Consider the following 18,847-nt stretch of genomic DNA (forward strand, 5'->3'; position numbering starts at 1 on the left):
CCTTCCAAAAAGTTTTTCATGCACCGTGCAGCTCTGGCCCCCAGCACTTTATCCTGTGATGCACAGCTTCCTGAGTGGTTCTCCGGTGGCGTGGGATCCTTTGTTGTAGTGCTGCGTTGGCCTCCCTTTTGCACCTTTTTTGACCCCATGCTGTGGACTCCTGTGTGAGCTGCCTAGTCTTCTGTGGGCTCTCTTAGCTGCTGAGAGGCCCCTCTGACTCCCCCTCCTGGATAGAGTCCACCAGGTCCCTCCTGGTCCCGGGCAGCACCATTTTCTGCTAACCGCGAGCTTTGTGTGTACCAAGGCTTGTTGGTAGAATCCAGCAACGCAAACCAAACTGCAATCATCCATCCGGCGTGGGACATCATCTGCACCAACCAGGAACCCACACCCGTCTTCTTGGGTGCAGTACTGACTATTGTTCCTCACCTGTGGTTATTCTTTTGCACCTTCATCTGGGTTAGCAGGAACTACTGTTCTCTCTGGACTCTTCTGTGCTTCTTGGACTTGGCTCCCTTCTTCCACAGGTCTTCAGGTCCAGGAATCCACTGTTGGTTCTTGCATTATCTTCTTTCTCGTGTTCTTGTGTGTTCTAGGAAAGTTATTGTGATTCACTACTGCTTTCCTGGGCTCTGGGGTGGGTTCTATTACTTACCTTTGGTGTTTTCTAATACTCTCAGCGCCCCTCTACACACTACACTTGCCTAGGTGGGAAATCGACATTCGCATTCCACTTTCTTAGTATTGGTTTGTGTTACCCGAGGCCCATTTCTAACTAATGTGATTTTCACTATTTGCCATGTTTTCTAACTGTTTTTACATCTGATTTTGCATACTAGTTTATATAATTTGTGTATTACTTGCCTCCTAATGGAGTTATAGTCTCTATGTTATTTTTGACATTTGTGTCACCATTTGTGTTTTTTTTAACACTGAGTAATTTCTTTCATGTGTTGTGAGTAATATGTGACTACAGTGGAATTGCATGAGCTTTGCATGTCTCCTAGATAAGCCTTGGCTGCTCAGCTACAGCTAGCCCTAGACACCCCTGGCTTCTAGACATTGCCTATATTTCACTAATAAGGGATAACTGGACATGGTATAAGGTGTAAGTACCATACGAACCCACTACAAACCAGCCAGCCTCCTACAATAAGCAAGACCATATGGGATTTGGCAGAAGAGGGAGTAGTCGCCCCGGTCACCACTGTGTGGAATTATTCAGTGTGGCCCAATGTGCAAACCTGATGAGGGCTGGAAAATGACATTTGATTACCATGAATTGATTAAACATACACCCCCTTTGACTGGCACTGTTCCAAACACCAGCACTTTGACTGAAAAGATACCGAGACATAAAGGGACTTGGTATGCAACAATTGATATTGCCAATGCTTTTTCACAATACCATTGGTCCCTGAGAATCAGGCGCAATTTACATTTTCGTGGAACAGGAGACAATTTAAGTTTCTTAAAACTTCCTATGGGCTATGTACATCGCCCTACTATCTGTCACCAGCTGGTGGCAGAACACCTGGATAAAGTACCTGTTATGTTTAGGGGTACAGCTTTCTCATTATATTGATGACATGATGGTGCAGGTTGAAACTCAAGAACAGGTGCAGACTCAGTTGGACAGGATTGTGGGACATTTGCAAAGCAAGGGGTGGGAGATAAACCCCGAAAAGGTGCAAGAACCCTCCCAAAATGTGAAGTTTGTAGGAATTCAATGGATCAGACATAGAGAGGTGCTGCCTCAGGTGAGACAAAAGATACTGGAATTCGCTACACCCCATAATAAACAGGAAACTCAGTGATTCATTGGATTGTTTGGTTTTTGGAGGCAGCATATCCCTCACTTTAGTCAGATTTTGGCCCCTTTGTACAAAGTGACTCAAAAGAAACATGAATTTGAATAGGGAGAGCAGAAGCAGTGTGGGTTTGAATTGGCAAAGGAGACGATTCAACAGGCTTTAGACTTTTGGCCAGCACAGGAGGGAGACATCAAGTTACATGTGACAGTTCTGGGGCAATACGCAAATGATAGCGTATGTAGCAAAAACAGGGAAGAAAGAGCGTGCCCTAGGTTTCTGGACACAAATGTTACTAGACGCTGGAGAGCGATACACTCCATTTGAAAAGCAGTTACTGGTGTGTTATTGGGCTCTGGTAGATACCTAACAGATGAAAATAGGGCATAATGTGATTCTGAGTTCCGCGATCCCGATAATGCAGTGGGTGATGAGTTCACTCGAAACTCACGGAATTGGGCATGCACAAGAAGCAAGTGTCATTAATAAAAAATGGTACATAAAGGACAGGGCCCGAGTGGGACCAGCAGGAACCATGGCCCTGCATGAACAGGTGCCACATGCCCCCATGGAAGAGGAGGAGGTGCCAGAGGTAAGAGAGTCATCAGTGAAGTGAGTTGAGCCATTTGAGTCCTTGTCCCCTGAGGACAGGAAGCATGTATGGTTCATCGATGGTTCAGCCAAGTATGTGGGGGCCAAGAGGCATTGGAAGCCATGTCATACAATCCAGTAACTAAGAAGTTGCTTTCTACCACTGGAGAAGGGAAGAGTAGTCAATATGCAGAATTGTATGCTGTGTATCAAGCTTTAAAACAAGAATTACATGGGAAATGTCACATTTATACTGATTCTTGGTATACTGCCGATGGGCTAGCTACCTGGCTCCCCAAGTGGCATACACATACCTGGCAAATACATTTGAAGGAGGTGTGGGGCAAATAATTGTGGCAGGAAATTTGGGAAATGTTACAACAAAGTACCGTCACTGTATATCATGTAGACACCCATTGTACCACTGACTCACTAGAACGGTGGTTTAATTCCCTTACAGATGAAAATGCCAAAATCTCTGAAGCAGAAGTGGCGACACAGGATTCTGACTTGGTGGGGATGTGGGCTCACCAAACATGAGGACACCTGGGAGAGAAGGCCACTAACAGGTGGGCAGAGATTAGAGGGATGCACATTCCCCTAGACTTGATCAAAACTGTGATTATCCAATGTCCCATTTGTCAACACACACAACAGAAATCTGTCCTGCAGACCATTAAAGGTCAGAGGGGGAGAGGAAAGTTGCTGGGCAGATATGGCAGATTGATTACATCAGGCCAATGCCCGTTAGTCGAGGTGGTCAGTATGCTTGTACAGTGGTGGATACGTAAGCTGGCTACTTGATAGTGTTTCCATGTAAATAGGCTACTCAGTTCAATATGATTAAGACACTAGACTTTTCAATGTTGACTATGGATTTCCACTCCAGATCCAAAGTGATGATGGATCAGATTTTAAAGGTGAGTTGGTGCAAGATTACTGTTCACAGCACAACAAAGAGTGGATTTATCATGTTGCATATTACCCACAAGCTGCGGGATTGATTGAGAGAATGAATGGATTGTTGAAATCTCATTTGAGAAAATTGTCAGATGGATTGCTGAAAAATTGGAGCGATCATTTAAACGATGCATTACAAATACTGAACAATAGGCCTTTGACAAATGCAGAGACCCCGTTGATGTGAATGTTAACCCCCGCATTGCAAATGCAACCCAGTGTGGTGACCAATACCATTACGTATTGGGAAACAAAGACAGAAGCTTTAGCTCTGTATCGAGTAACACCAGAAGCAAGCTTCAAGTCTTGAGTTGCATTCCTTGAACATGTACAGACTGAAACCAAGAGATATGGTACTCACTGAGACAGGAGTCGGGATACAAATTCCCTTAAAGCATTTCAGATTGAATGCTCCTCGATCTGGGCTTGCAGTCAAGGGTATTCAGATTTTGGGGGGAAAGATCGATGCAGATTATCAAGGCGAAATCAAAGTTATTTTACTGAACAGTAGAGACACTGATTTAGTAATACAAACTGGAGGCAGAATTACTCAAATCGTGATCATTCCAGTGTATGGAGTAATAATCAAAAAGGGGACTACCCTAGCCCTTCTTACTGTGCGAGCGGAGGAAGGCTTTGGCTCCACTGATAAAAATCCCAGTCCTAAGGTGTGGGTAGAATCACCAAATCGTCCTCCTGAACCAGCAGAAATCATAGCGAAAGGAAAAGACAATATTCTGTTAGTCATGTAACCAGGACTGGAAAAGTGGGAACATGTACCAGTGAATAAATGTTACTTGTGAGAATAATCATACTTGTCTCTTTTACAGATCATACTCCAAGGTGTCTCTGTTCTTTTTGTACTTCGTGGAGTGCGTTTGGGCGTGTCCGAGTGGGGTCGAAAAGGACTGACAGTCCCCAACTTCAAAGTGGTCGACCAACAGCGCCTTTTTGACACCTCTGCTGCATCAACCAGAGAATGTGTGGATCTACCTGGCTCAAACTGTGCTGAACAGGTCGGATTTCTGCATGACGAATATGAAAGGCACCACTGATGTAATTTCTACCTGCCTGGTTGCAATACCAACGCCTGCTAGTGTTTTACTGCAAATATTCAATAGTACCAACGCTGATGGAGCATTGTAAGAAAGTGACATACGAACTCATCTAGCTCTCTACGAATATTGCCAGTTTTGCCAAGAAACAACTGGTGATAAGTGTAAGAACTTAACTCAGATAATCACCTACAATACCACCGTGGTGATGTGTTATAATTTAACTTGTGACACCAAAAAATGTGCCTTTAAGTGACAACAGTTTCTTTTCAAAAGATCCCATGGGTACTGATAAAACATATAAAAATTTAAATAATAGTATGTTCTGCAAGAATATAGGTGTCCTTATGAGTTTGGCAGTCACCTCACCGCCATGGCAGCGGTGGCGGTCGGTCCACCGCCAGGCCGGTGGTGAAGATTGCCATATTACGACTGCAACAGTGAACCGACCCAAACACAGCCATATCACCGCCAGTGAGGTCCGACCTTTGCCGATGGCAGTTGCCATCCCTAGGCCGGCATAAGGCATTTCACTGCCCACCATATTACGAGTCAGCAGACAGCCACGATTTCCGGGGTGGACCGACCGTCACAAAAAACCTGCCAGAAACTAGCAGTATATAAGATGACACTCACCTCAAGGGACACAGACGAGTCTGTGACTGACATGGAACCAGAACTGGAAGTCTTCCCAATGCTTTGCCACGCAATTCAAGTACAGGACCAGCAACGACGACGAAGACGACAACCATGAGTACAGCTATCTAGAACACAAGGGAGGGACGGGGGGATTTACATACCCACACACAACACACACACCCGCCACGGTGTGCAACGTACATATACACATGTACACAAGCACCCATTCCGATACATACACAACCACAAACACACAAGCACACACAAATCACATACAGGCACAACCAAAGTCACACACCACTCCCAACACACAAGGCACACACATAGCATACACATGGATAAAAAACAGCTAAAAAAACAGAAATAACATAAGCTCACAAAATGAAAGGCTGGACGAATCACTGAAATCGACACTAACGTCATCAGTTGGGCAGATGTATTAGAAGGTGAGAAGGATATGAATAAAATATAAACCCCTTACAAGAATTGGCCATTGGCCAGTTCAACAAGTGCAATATGCACACATGGGCATGATGTTGCCCCACCTGACTCCTTGCCTCATGGCCTCCACTAGGCAAGGACATCAATGGAGCAGGCAGGCACCTCAGGTGGTGGCGGGAGTTTAGGTTTGGAAGGGGGGCCTTCGGCTTTTGTTTGGGAGGGGGTGGGCGTTTGGGCTTAGGTTTCAATTGCAGGGGAGTGGGTTTGGAGCAGGGGTGGGAGTGGGTACAGTTTTTTTCTTGGAGGGGGGCTTTTTGGCTGGGGGAGGGACATGGGAAACACTGGGGGGCCATGGGAGGACTGGGAGCTGGAAGGACTGGGAAAGAGAAGGGGAACGTGACACTTAGGGGACAACACAGGGTTGGGCTGGAAAAGGGGACAGGTCAAGGCGGGCAAGGAAAGGTTTTTTAGGAACACTAGGGTTGGATTGTGGGAACAGGTTTGGGAGTGGAGGTAGAGGGAGTGGTTGTAGGACGTGTAGGTGTGCTAGACTGTAGGTGCATGCAAAGTGTGCTTGTGTGAGGTGGATGACTGTTAGGTGGGTGAGTGGGGGCGTTTATGTGTCTTAGGAGGAGGGGGGAAGAGAGGCTGGGAGAAGACAGGCAGGTTGTGTGAATGTATGTTGAGGTGGTGTTTGCAAGTAAGGTGGATGTGCTGCATGTGGGTGTGATGGTGGTGGTGGTCAGTGTGGATGTGGTGTACGGGGTGCATGTCTGCATGGCTGCTATGGTGGTGACTGTTGGCAAGGCTGAACTTGTGGCTGGATCTGGGAGTGAGGATGCAGTGCTGGCAGGTATGAGTGGTGATGTGACTGTGAGGGAGAAGGTGGTGGGGGAGCCAGTGGAAGCAGTGGCTGTTGTGTGTGCTGATGTGTGTTGGGTCTGTGTATGCTTGTGATGTGACCTGTGGTGCTTGTGTTTGTCATTGCACGCCTTGTCTGTTGTCTTGAGTGCATGCAGGGCTCATGGTGTGCTTGGGATGGGTAGGGGGGAGAGGGCTGTGGGACTGGGCACAGGTAGCTGGAGGGGGTATGGAAGCAGTAGGGACACTGGCTGTCATCAAAGAGGAGGCCAGAGCCTGAAACGATCTCGGTAGGCCAGTTAATGCACCCTGAATGCCTTCCAGGTAGGTATTGCTTTGCTGCATCTGGGATGCCAGTCCCTGGATGGCATTCACCATGGTTGACTGCCCCACAGAGATGGATCTCAGGAGGTCAATAGCCTCCTCATTGAGGGCAGCAGGGCTGACTGGATTAGGGGCAGAGGTGCCTGTGGCAAAGGAGACGACCACCCTCTTAGGTGAGCTGGCACGGGCAATTCGTGGGGAGCTACTGGGGGGTAGTGCTGGTAAGGGGGTGGCGGGTGATATAGTTGCTGGGGTAGTCCCAGAGGGGTCCGCCACCACCAGGGAGCTTCCATCGGAAGAGGAATGAAAGTCAGATGTAGCAGTTCCTGTCTACCCCATGGTGCTCCCCTCGCCCTCCAACCCACTGGTTCCCTCGGTGTCGGTGGACACTGCCTCCTGGGTCCCGTGGGCTGCAGCCTCCCCACTCGCTGGTGCCCCTTCTCCTTCACCTGATGATGCTAATGCACACAAGAACAGAAGAAGACAAGGAGGGAGGGTGGGGGAGAAAGGAAGGGAGCATAGGTTCAATTACAACACTTATGCCATATATGAGCCACACCTTACAACAATGCTCAAGCAATACACAGTATGCTGTGCCAAACACCAGACTACACAATTGGCTACTGACAACAAGAGACCATACAATTTGAAGCCCCTACCCTCCTCCATCGACAACACTACAATGATACAGCAGCAGACTGTGACTACTCACTAAACCATGTGTGGGAGTTAACTTAGGGACAACTTCACTTACCCCATGACAGTGTGTGAACAACCTGCATTTTCCTGGACATACCACATAGCTAGTTGAAACAGCAGTAAATGAGAGTTACCAATCTTCACTTTAGTCCCAGGATGTAGCCCCCGGCATATGTAGCCATGTCTGTAACTTACAACTACCTATCAGACAGACCAATAAGCATTACAATGAGGACCTCAGCTACATACTTGACCAGAGGTTACTTAGACATCTAGTAGCTATTAGCAAACTATATAATCACAATGCAACTCAAAACCTACAGGAATAACACTGTGAGTACTCACCCCCTTGTGGCTGCTGTGGTGCCCTCAAGCGCCCATCCAAATCTGGGTAGGCCTCCGCCAGTATGCAGGCCATTATGGGGGTCAGGGTCTGACGGGCATCCCTCCATTGTTGGGAGATGTCCCCAGCTGGGCCTCTGCGGTCTTCCGGGCCCAGTGTCTCAGGTCCTCCCACCGCTTTCTGCAGTGGGTTCTCCACCGGCTATGGACCTCCAGGGTTTGCACATCCTTGGCGATGGCTCGCCACAATCCCTTCTTTTGATGGGCGCTGACTTGCATGGGAGACACCGAGATAAGGACACATTTATGTAGACTCCTCGACCAGTTACAGCAATGGACTACATACTGTATATATATATCACATTCATGCTACACATGACACATACCTATGTGCACATAAAGATTGCACGACAGAACACTCTCAAAAGGACATACTGCATGCAGACACATGGAACTACATACCACCATGTCGCATCTACTATACAGAAAAGGTGCTTACCTGCTTATCTGGAGCTCCATACAACTGTCCATACAGGGGTAAGACTCCATCCACAAGCTTCCCAAGTTCTTCTGGTGTGAAGGCTGGGGCCCTATCCCTTGTAGAATGTGCCATTGTGACTTCCAGATACAGGACACAGCAGCTCACGCAGTAGAGGTCTTGATAGCTGGACAGTCAGGAGTCAAGTGAAATGGCTTTAAGATGGTCACGGGTGCTGCGGTGATCACCGTTACCGCTAACGGTGATCTTCATAAGACTCTGTTCCCCATGGACATCAATGCTATCCAATGAGGAGTTGCACGCGGTTCCGACCGCCCACCGCAATGACGACTAACGCCGGCGGAGTGAGGTTACTTACATCTGTCCTCTACATGCAGGACAGGCAGCTGCCATTTTACACTATTATTTATCATTGTACCCAATTATATGTGCATCATAGCTCGATCTAGCACACTACATGCCAGGCCCTACACATTGTGAAGTTACTCATCTGGAATGATAATGCCCTACACCATTTGTATCGTAATCAAAACTCTGCTCCAAACCGTCAGATGGTTTCCTGACTCATATCTTCACGTCTCCATTCATTGTACATTTATGCTGTAGACATGCAATTTAATGAAAGAGGGTTGTATTAGATGACCGTCAGTATGTAGGAGCAACCAGAGCATAGATGATATAGGTTCCCTGTGAGGTTGATATTTCAGCATTGATTGATAAAATGGGTGCACAAAATGTATTTTATTTGTTACACTTGTATTGTTTGCTGTGTAGATACCAACCAATGGGGAGTCAGAGGAATGCACCTGTGTACCGGGCCCTAGTTGACCTGGCTACAATGGAAGAACGACATACTGCTCACCTATCGTCTGAATAGTGTGACAATCAGAGAACTGTGTGCACAATTGGAGCCAGATCTCATGCCTGCTAATCGTCATCCAAATGCAATTCCTACTACTGTACAGGTGTTTTCAGTGCTCCACTTTTTGGCCAGTGGGTCATTTCAGGTGACAGTGGGCTTGGCAGCAGGTATGTCTCAACCAATGTTCAGTTTAGTGTTGAAGTATGTTCTATCTGCCTTGCTCAAACACAGGAGGCTGGCCTGGCTTATAGTGGGTACCTGATGGTACTTACACCTTGTGCCAGGTCCAGTTATCCCTTATTAGTAGATTAGTAGTGTTCTAACAGCTTAGGCTGATAGAGGTAGCTATAGCAGAGCAGCTTAGGCTGAACTAGGAGACATGCAAAGCTCCTACTATACCACTTATATCATATAGGTACTATATCACAAGAAACACAATACTCAGGGTTACTAAAAATAAAGGTACTTTATTTTAGTGCCAATGTGCCAAAAATATCTCAGAGGATATACTCCCTTAGGAGGTCATTAAAATACACAAAACATACACACAAACCAAATTCAGGTAAGTAAAACAGTTAGAAAGTAGTGCGAACACTGTAGAATACAATAGGATGCAATAGGCCTAGGGACAACCCAAACCATATACTCTGAAAGTGGAATGCGAACCACGGATGGACCCCTAGGCTAGTGTGGTGTGTAGAAGGTCACTGGGAGTGTAAGAAAACACTAAGGGTGTCCAAGATACCCCAACCCAAGACCCTGAAAAGTAGGAGTAAAGTGATACTACTTCCCCAGAAACACACTAAACTCGTGATAGAGGATTCTGCAAAGATCACAACAGTCTTCAAATCACTGAAGATGTATTCCTGGACCTGAGGACCTGCAAAGGAAGGGGACCAAGTCCAAGAGTCGCAAAAGTGTCCAGGAGGGGCAGGAGCCCACTAAACCCCGGATGAAGGTGCAAAATGGCTGCCTCTGGATGAAAGAAGCTGAAGATTCTGCAACAACGAAAGGTGCTGGGAACTTCTCCTTTGTGCAGAAGATGTCTCATGGAGTGCTGGAGGATGCAGAGTTGTTTCTTTGGAGAAAGACAGCAAACAAGCCTTGCTAGTTGCAAAGGTCGCGGTTGAAGAAAAAGGGTGCTGCCCCGACCCAGGAAGGACCAGGATGTCGTCACTTAGGAGAGGAGACAGAGGGGGCCCTCAGCAACACAGAGAGCCCATGCACAAGAAGGCAGCACCCGCAGAAGTCCTTGAACACGGGTTCAAGAAGACTGAGCACGGCGGTCGTCTCAACACTACAAAAGAGGGTCCCACGAAGCCAGATGTCAACTCAGGGAGTTGAGCAATGCAGGACGGAGTGCTGGGGACCTGGGCTGGGCTGTGCCTGAAGGAATCCTTGCAAAAGTGCACAGAAGCCCTAGCAGCTGCAGTTCATGCGGTGCACAGGATTACTGTCTGGAGAGGGGAGGCAAGGACTTACCTCCTCCAATTTTGGACAGTGGGACCACTGGACAGTCTGGGTCACTTGGGTCCACCACCTGTGCTCCAGGGGCCACGCTCCTCAGGATGAGAGGGGTCCCAGAGTACCAGTGATGCTGAAGGTTGGTGCCTGCTGGAGCAGGGGGAAGATTCCGTCAACCCACTGGAGATTTCTTCATGGCTTCCAGTGCAGGATGATGGCAGGCAGCCCCCAAAGCATGCACCACCAGGAAACAGTTGAGAAAGCTGGCAGGATTAGGCGCTACAATGTCGCTGGTAGTCTTCTTGCTACTTTGTTGCAGTTTTGCAGGTGTCCTGGAGCAGTCAGCGGTCGATCCTTGGCAGAAGGCGGAGAGAGAGGTGCAGAGGAACTCTGGTAAGTTCTTGCAAGTCGTTATCTGAGGAAAAGCCCACTGGAGAGACCCTAAATAGCCCTCAGAGGAGGACTGGCCACCTAGTCAGGTAAGCACCTATCAGGAGGGGTCTCTGACGTCACCTTCTGGCACCGGCCACTCAGAGGCCTCCAGTGTGCCCTCACACCTCTGAATTCAAGATGGCAGAGGTCTGAGACACACTGGAGGAGCTCTGGGCACCACCCCTGGGGTGGTGATGCACAGGGGAGTGGCCGCTCCCCTTTCCTTTGTCCAGTTTCATGCCAGAGCAGGGACTGGGGGTTCCCTGAACCGGTGTAGACTGGCTTATGCAAGGAGGGCACCATCTGCAGAGAAAACCCCAGAGAGCTGGTTTGGTAGTACCCGGGGTCCATAGTGGAGCCCCGGGGATGCATGGGATTGGCACCCTAATACCAGATTTGGCATGGAGGGACAATTTCATGATCTTAGACATGTTACATGGCCATATTCCGAGTTACCATTGTGAAGCTACATATAGGTATTGACCTATATGTATGGCATGCGTGTAATGGTGTCCCGGCACTCACAAAGTCCGGGGAAATTGCCCTGAACTATGTGGGGGGACCTTTGCTAGTGCAAGGGTGCCCTCACACTTAGTAACTTTGCACCTAACCTTCACTAAGCGAAGGTTAGACATATGGGTGACTTACACCTTACTTCAGTGAAGTGTAAAATGGCTGTGAAATAATGTGTGCGTTTTTTCACTCAGGCTGCAGTGGCAGCTCTGTGTAAGATTTGTCTGAGCTCCCTATGTGTGGCAAAAGAAACACTGCAGCGCATAGGGATCTCTTGGAACCCCAATACCCTGGGTACCTAGGTACCATTTACTAGGGAATTAAAAGGGTGTTCCAGTGTGCCAATTAGAATTGGTAAAAATGGTCACTAGCCTATAGTGACAATTTTAAAGGCAGAGAGAGCTTAAGCACTGAGGTTCTGATTAGCAGAGCCTCAGTGACACAGTTAGTCACTACACAGGTACACACATCCAATCCACAAACTATGAGCACTGGGATCCTGGCTAGCAGGATCCCAGTGAGACAGGCAAAAACAAACTTACATACATGTAAAAATGGGGGTAACATGCCAGGCAAGATGGTACTTTCCTACACAACCCCCCCCCCCCAAACGAGGGACAATAAGGCTAACCTTGCCCAGATGAGTCTTCATTGTCTAAGTGGAAATATCTGGAGAGTCCATCTGCATTGGAGTGGGTACTCCCAGGTCTATTTTCCACTGTATAGTCCATTCCCTGTAGGGAGATGGACCACCTCAACAATTTAGGGTTTTCATCTTTCATTTGTTTAAGCCATAATAGAGGTTTGTGGTCTGTCTGAACAATAAAGTGAGTACCAAACAGGTATGGTCTCAACTTTTACAGTGCCCAGACCACAGCAAAGGCCTCCCTCTCTATGGCAGACCAACGCTTTTCTCTAGGGGTCAACCTTCTGCTGATAACAGCAACAGGTTGATCCTGGCCCTCGGTGTTAAGCTGTGATAGAACTGCCCCTACCCCCTAATTCAGAAGCATCAGTCTGGACTATGACTTTCTTGGAGTAACAAGGGCTTTTAGGACAGGTGCCGAGCACATGGCCTGTTTGAGCTCATCAAAAGCCTTTTGACAGCTAGTTGTCCACAATACCTCTTTAGGCATCTTCTTGCTGGTGAGATCACTAAGAGGGGCTGCAATGGAGCTATAGTTCTTAATGAACCTCCTATAGTACCCTGTTAAGCCTAGGAAGGCTCTCATCTGGGTTTGAGTTGTAGGGGGAGCCCATTCCATAATGGTCTGGGTCTTCCCCTGCAGTGGTGCAATCTGTTCCCCACCTTCCAGGTGGCCCAGATAAACCACTTTCCTCTGCCCTATCTGGCACTTTGAAGCCTTGATAGTGAGGCCTGCCTTTTGCAGGGCCTCCAAAACATTCCATAGGTGGACCAGGTGATCATCCCTTGTGGAGCTAAAGACAGATATATCATCTAGATATGCTGCACTAAAGGCTTCCAATCCTTGTAGGACTGTGTTCACCAACCTCTGAAAAGTGGCAGGTGCATTTTTCAAGCCAAAGGGCATAACAGTGAACTGATAGTGCCCTCCAATGGTTGAAAATGCTGTTTTAGGTTTAGCATCTTCTGACAACTTAATCTGCCAAAACCCTGCAGTTAAGTCAAAAGTGCTTAGATACTTGGCAGAAGCCAGTGTATCTATTAGCTCATCTGCCCTGGGTATAGGGTGAGCATCAGTTTTGGTTACTTGATTGAGACCTCTATAGTCGACACAAAACCTCATTTCTTTTTTACCATCTTTACTATGAGGTTCAGGGACAAGCACCACTGGGCTAGCCCATGGGCTTTCAGAAGGCTAAATCACTCCCAGATCTAACATTTTCTATACCTCTTGTTTTATGCAGTCTCTGACATGGTCAGGCTGCCTATAAATCTTACTTTTGATATGTAAACTGTCTCCAGTGTTGATTGTGTGCTCACACCAGGTAGTTGTACCTGGGATCAGTGAGAAGAGGTCAGAGAACTGGTCTAGGAGATTTGTGCAGTTGTCCTTCTGCTCAGCAGTAAGGCAATCTGCAAGCACCACTCCCTCCACTAAGCCATGAGCTTCAGTGGTGGAGAAGAGGTCAGGGAGAGGGTCACTCTCTTCCTCCTGCCCCTCATCAGTTGCCATGAGCAGGGTTAAATCAGCCCTGTCATAATAAGGTTTTAGGCGATTGACATGGAGCACCCTAAAGGGAATCCTGGCAGTGCCCAGGTTTACCAAATAGGTGACCTCACCTTTTTTTTCTACTATGAGATGGTGTCCCCTCCATTTGTCCTGGAGTGCTCTTGGGGCCACAGGCTCCAATACCCACACCTTCTGTCCTTGGTGGTACTGGGTCAGGACAGCCCTCTGGTCATGCCACTGCTTTTGGAGCTCTTGGATGGCCTGAAGGTTTTCACTGGCCTTTTTCATGTACTCAGCCATTCTGGATCTTAGGCCAAGTACATAGTCCACAATGTCTTGCTTGGGAGCTTTTAAAGGTTGTTCCCAACCCTCCTTCACAAGAGCAAGGGGACCTCTTACAGGGTGCCCAAAGAGGAGTTCAAAGGGGCTAAAGCCCACTCCTTTTTGGGGTACCTCCCTATAAGCAAAAAGGAGGCATGGCAACAGGACATCCCATCTCCTTCTGAGTTTTTCAGGGAGTCCCATGATCATACCTTTGAGAGTTTTATTAAACCTCTCAACCAGACCATTTGTCTGTGGATGGTAAAGAGTAGTGAATTTGTAAGTTACACCACACTCCTTCCACATAGCTTTGAGGTATGCAGACATGAAGTTACTACCTCTGTCTGCCACCACTTCCTTAGGGAAACCCACTCTGGAAAAGATTCCCAGGAGGGCTTCTGCCACTGCAGGAGCTGTAGTGGTCCTTAAGGGGATAGCTTCAGGATACCTAGTGGCATGGTCCACTACCACAAGGATGAATCTATTGCCTGAAGCTGTTGGAGGGTCAAGGGGGCCAACTATGTCAACCCCTACCCTTTCAAAGGGCACTGCAACCACTGGAAGTGGAATTAAGGAGGCCTTAGGTGTGACACCAGTTCTGCCACTGGCTTGGCAGGTCACACAGGAGCGACAAAACTCCTTAGTGTCCTCTGACATGTGAGGCCAGTGAAACAATGGAACAAGTCAGTCCCACGTTTTACTCTGGCCTAAATGCCCAGTCAAAGGAATATCAAGAGCCAAAGTCAGAAGAAAATCCCTCTTTGCAAAGGGATTACCAATCTCCTGGCAGCTCCAGGTTTAGGGTCCCTTGACTCAGTGTAGAAGAGGTTTTTCTTCCCAATAGACTTTATGGCTATCAGTGATATCCCCATTCTGCTGTTTAACACCTTGCTGTCTTAAACCCTCTAATGTGGAAGAGGTCTGCTGTGCCACACTCAGTTCTTCCCTAGCAGGCCCCCCTGCACCCAAAAGCTCAGCAATGTCTGCTGCCAGCTCATATGGTGTAGGTTCTGCACAGGGAGAGGATTCCTCTTCCTCAAAAGGGGAATCGTCTGGAGAGGGAGGGATAGTGGGCAAGGATTTACCCTTTCTACCCCTAGCTTTTGGGAGCACTTGGTCCATTGTTCCAGGATCCAAGCTTCCCTGTCCTCTTTGCTTCTGGGCCTGAGCCCTTGTTAGAACAAAGATATGCCCTGGAATGCCCAGCATTGCTGCATGAGCCACCAACTCCACTTCAGCCCAAGATGATGTCTCCAAATCATTGCCTAGTAAGCATTCTACAGATAAATCAGTGGCTACCACAACTTTCTTTGGACCAGTAATCCACCCCCCCAGTTGCGATTCACAACAGCCATGGGGTGGCTGAGAGTGTTGTTATGAGCATCAGTCACTTGGTACTGCTGACCAAGTAGGTGTTGATCAGGGTGAACCAGTTTCTCAATCACCCTAGTGACACTGGCTTCTGTATCCCTGTAGGTCTCAACCTCAACACCATTTATTAGGGGAAGTTGCTTGTACTTACCCATATTAAGGGGACAAGCAACCAAGGTGGCAAAGCCAATACCACCATCAGAGACTAAAACAGCCTCTGTGGTCTCCCTAACAAGACCAACCTCAACTACATTACAAATGGTGAGCCCAGCTACACCCTTTGATTGGCTATTTGTAGTATTATTCCCACCACCACTGCTTTTACTAGGGGCACTAGAGGATGCAGTTGGGGTTGGGGTAGTGGGAGCCTTGGTGTTTTTCTTTGGACAAGTGGAATCACTTGCCCAATGGCCTTTACTTTTCCATAAATAACACCATGGCTTCTTTTAATTGTTAGAAGAGGATTTGGACCCACCTCCCCCAGAGGATTTTTGTGGGCCTGATGAAGACTCAGAATGCTTTTCATCTTTGTTCCCACCCTTGTCAGAAGACTTACCATCCTTCTTCTTGTTATCCTTGTCACCACCTATATGAGCTTTTCTGCTCACTCTTATTCTGACCCATTTGTCTGCCTTCTTTCCCAATTCTTGGGGAGAGGTCAGATCTGAGTCTACCAAGTACTGATGTAACAAATCAGACACACAATTATTCAAAATATGCTCTCTCAAAATAAGATTATATAGGCTTTCATAGTCAGTCACCTTACTGCCATGTAACCATCCCTCCAAGGCCTTCACTGAACAGTCTACAAAATCTGTCCAGTCTTGAGAGGATTCTTTTCTGGTATCTCTGAACTTTATCCTGTAATGTTCAGTGGTCAAGCCAAATCCATCTAAGAGTGCATCTTTCAAAACTTTGTAGTTGTTGGCATCACTTTCTCTGACAGTAAGGAGCCTATCCCTACATTTTCCAGTGAAAGATAGCCACAAGATAGCAGCCCACTGCCTTTGAGGGACCAACTGTACCATACAGGCCCTCTCAAGTGCAGAAAACCACTTGGATATGTCATCCCCCTCCTTGAAAGGGGGGTCAATTTTGTGCAGGTTTCTTGAATCTGTTTCTCTTACAGGATGACTATCAAGAACACTGCTGCTGCCACCATGGGGAACTAACCCCAACTTCTGTCTTTCCCTCTCTACATCTAGAGACTCCCTACCTAAGGCCAACTGGTGCTGTCTCAGCTTCAGTCTGGCCTCTTCCAATCTCAGCTTTCAGAGTTCCCTGTCTAGGGTGTTATCCTCAGGGTGGGAGGCTTGGGAATGCTCTGATACAGAGGTGACGTGGGAATTGGCAGAAGTGGACCTGTCTCTTACTGCCGGAACTCTAGTTACCTGGCCTTTTGGAGTGAAAGGTGCCCTACTGATGTGTGACCCCCTCCCACTGCCAGCTTTACTAGATGGCCTGTTAGCTGACAGTTCTTTGGAGGAACCCTCCCCAGAGTCCTCAGGGCCCTTCCCTGATTCTACCTGGGTACCCTTCTCCTCTACCTCCTGATCCTGTGATGGGCCAGACTGGTTCTGGTCACTTTCTAGTAGAAGGCTAAGAAGAAGATCTTTGGTAGGGTTCTTACCAATGCTTAATCTTCTTTCTATGCAGAGACCCCTCAAACTTTTAAAGTTTAAATTGCCATAAGTTGTCTGGGCAACTTTGGGAGTGGCCTCTACTACAGACATAGTTGCAAGAAAGAGTTTAGAATAGAGAGAAAAAAATGTTTAGAAACTTTTAAAGAAAAGAGAAAAACCTTTTCAAACTTTTCAAAACTTTTTAGAAACTTTTTAGAAAGAGAGTTAGACTGTTTAGGTTAACTGTGTATATTTTTAAGTATTTGGAATATGTTTTTCTTATGAAAAACACCAGTGACAAAGTGGTAAAGCAGTTACAAGTACTTATCCCACCGCTGCACCACCAATGTAGGAGGCTGGTCTGGCTTATAGTGGGTACCTGATGGTACTTACACCTTGTGCCAGGTCCAGTTATCCCTTATTAGTAGATTAGTAGTGTTCTAGCAGCTTAGGCTGATACAGGTAGCTATAGTAGAGCAGCTTAGGCTGAACTAGGAGACATGCAAAGCTCCTACTATTTCGGTACTATATCATAAGAAACACAATACTCTGGGTTACTAAAAATAAAGGTACTTTATTTTAGTGACAATGTGCCAAAAATATCTCAGAGGATATACTCCCTTAGGAGGTAAGTAAAATACACAAAATATACACACAAACCAAAATCAGGTAAGTAAAACAGTTAGAAAGTAGTGCGAACACTGTAGAATACAATAGGATGCAATAGGCCTAGGGGCCACACAAACCATATACTGTGAAAGTGGAATGCGACCCATGGATGGACCCCTAGGCTAGTGTAGTGTGTAGAGGGTCACTTGGAGTGTAAGAAAACACTAAGGGTGTCCAAGATACTCCAACCCAAGACCCTGAAAAGTAGGAGTAAAGTGATGCTACTTTCCCAGAAACACACTAAACTCGTGATAGAGAATTCTGCAAAGACCACAACAGTCTGCAAAGCACTGAAGACGGATTCCTGGACCTGAGGACCTGCAAAGGAAGGGGACCAAGTCCAAGAGTCGCAAAAGTGTCCAGGGGGGACAGGAGCCCACTAAACCCCAGATGAAGGTGCAAAATGGCTGCTTCCGGATGGAAGATGCTGAAGATTCTACAACAACGAAAGGTGCTGGGAACTTCTCCTTTGTGTAGAAGATGTCCCACGGAGTGCTGGAGGATGCAGAGTTGTTTCTTTGGAGAAAGACAGCAAACAAGCCTTGCTAGCTGCAAAGGTCACAGTTGAAAAAAAAGGGTGCTGCCCGGGCCCAGGAAGGACCAGGATGTCGCCACTTGGGAGAAGAGACAGAGGGGGGCCCTCAGCAACACAGAGAGCCCACGCACAAGAAGGCAGCACCTGCAGAAGTCCTTGAACATGGGTTCAAGAAGACTGAGCAAGGCAGTCGTCTCAACACTACAAAAGAGGGTCCCACGAAGCCGGAGGTCAACTCAGGGAGTTGAGCAATGCAGGACGGTGTGCTGGGGACCTGGGCTAGGCTGTGCACGAAGGATTGCTTGCAAAAGTGCACAGAAGCCCTAGCAGCTGCAGTTCATGCTGGGACACTTGTGTCCACCACCTGTGTTCCAGGGGCCACGCTTCTCAGGATGAGAGTGGTCCCACAGTACCAGTGACGCTGAAGTTTGGTGCCTGCTGGGGCAGGGAGAAGATTCTGTCAACCCACAGGAGATTTCTTTGTGACTTCCAGTGCAGAATGAAGGCAGGCAGCCCCCAAAGCATGCACCACCAGGAAACAGTCGAGAAAGCCGGCAGGATTAGGTGCTACAATGTCGCTGGTAGTCTTCTTGCTACTTTGTTGCAGTTTTGCAGGCATCCTGGAGCAGTCAGCGGTCGATCCTTGGCAGAAGTCGAAGAGAGAGGTGGAGAAGAACTCT

This window comes from Pleurodeles waltl, chromosome 4_2 (assembly GCF_031143425.1).
Source record: "Pleurodeles waltl isolate 20211129_DDA chromosome 4_2, aPleWal1.hap1.20221129, whole genome shotgun sequence".
In the NCBI taxonomy this organism is placed as follows: domain Eukaryota; kingdom Metazoa; phylum Chordata; class Amphibia; order Caudata; family Salamandridae; genus Pleurodeles; species Pleurodeles waltl.